Source organism: Octopus bimaculoides, chromosome 7 (assembly GCF_046866305.1).
Source record: "Octopus bimaculoides isolate indiv1 chromosome 7, ASM4686630v1, whole genome shotgun sequence".
NCBI lineage: Eukaryota > Metazoa > Mollusca > Cephalopoda > Octopoda > Octopodidae > Octopus > Octopus bimaculoides.
Genome location: NC_142934.1, coordinates 76,395,000 through 76,396,612, shown reverse-complemented (window position 1 = coordinate 76,396,612; position 1,613 = coordinate 76,395,000). Strand labels below are relative to the sequence as shown.

The window sequence follows — 1,613 nt, the reverse complement described above, 5'->3', positions numbered from 1 at the left end:
TAGAGTGCATATGAAACTAAAGCACTTTTTCCCTGTAGTCCTAAATCAAACGGTTCACAGTCCAAGTATGACCCTCCCACAGAGAGCTGGAAACTAGAGAGTTAAAACTAAATAATGGACAGGGCGTATTCTTATAAAGAATCTTAGATGTGAATAGAATTAAAAAATAGAGTATTACACATTAAGACATCAACAAACACATACACACACAGTAATAGAAACAATACACGTATCAGGAGATATATATCACTAAGAAATAATACACAGGGATACATACATCAAGAAAAATACATACACGTACACATAAGATTTACATATACACCAATACAGAATTTACTAATATATATATATATATATATATATATATATATAGTATACAGCATTCGAGTAACTTCTAAGTCGTCGAGAAAGCCGAAAATTAATACTACCCTTTCTTTCTACAGACTAATAATTACACACACAGGCACACATACATCAACAACTCATATGCATGTCAACAAGACATGCATAATAATGCATATACATACACATGTGTATATCCTTACAGTTTTTTTTTAATGACTTATGTTGAATTAATTTTACATGCTAGGCACAAAGATTCTTACCATTTTCAACTACACACATAATTGTGACATTCAAAAATACACGCATTCCTCACCCGTTATTATTTATCGAAGAACTTGTTAAACGTCTTCTCGGTCTTCTATCGACGAGAAGTACCAAAAAGCATGAGATAAACAAATATATATATTGTACATAAGTATATATAAAGTTTTTAGGATACCAATTACGAAAATATAATTAACACTAAGTGGAGGGTGAAATCTCATTATAATATATACATGAGTGTGTATGTATATACACATATTAGGGGTGACTCCTGGTACTTACGCCAGAGAATACAATTTTAAAGATTATAACTGAAGTAGGTTTCATTTAGTCGTCTACCATAAAAATGAAAATATTTAATTTATTTGTATCTTCTTATATATCTTAGGCACTGCATTGCATTCATGCACACCACACACACACATATAATATGGTCTGTTTTTATGGACTTCATTAACAATCCTGTTCTGTCTATTTGATACCACCCAGTTTTGCAGCATCTTTCTGTGTTTAAGTCGCACTTGCAAATACGTTTGTCAGTGGCCGTTTAAATAGCGTTGTGATGATGGGGTACAAAAACCGAGAGGGTCCAGCGAGTTCAAAAAGTACGTTACCGGGAAACTGGGGGATAAGTATATAAGTGACTGAGGGGGAAAATGTCGATAAAGAACAAACATATAAATACAGAAGAAAAGAAAATTAAAACAAAATTACTGTGAGAATTACCTGGCACATAATAATAATAACAGCGACAAATCGGAGGAGACGAGAAGATTGTAGCATCATTGACAAGCTCTCTAGTAATAAAGGCTTGTTTACTACTTTCTATTTACGGTAGGCAGTAAGTGCTACGATTTAGTTGGAAGATAATGGTGCTTGAAAGTCTTATTAGTTGAGTTTTTTTTATATATATATATATGTTTGTCTATCCCGTAGGTCTATTTGACAGTCTCGTCTCAACCAAAATCAGCACCACTACCACTAATGCTAATATTGAAAACAAT

At 32.7% G+C, this 1,613-nt stretch overlaps 1 protein-coding gene across 4 annotated transcripts in view; it reads right to left on the bottom strand.

The window, feature by feature from the left end:
- The window catches only part of LOC106878148 (membralin), a 78,754-nt gene extending 77,141 nt beyond the window's left edge, over nucleotides 1-1,613 (bottom strand). For all 4 annotated transcript variants that reach the window (XM_014927275.3, XM_014927277.3, XM_014927278.3 and 1 more), the window contains exon 1: nucleotides 1,336-1,613. The gene's annotated coding sequence lies outside the window, so the exon portion shown is untranslated. The remainder of the gene's footprint in view (nucleotides 1-1,335) is intronic.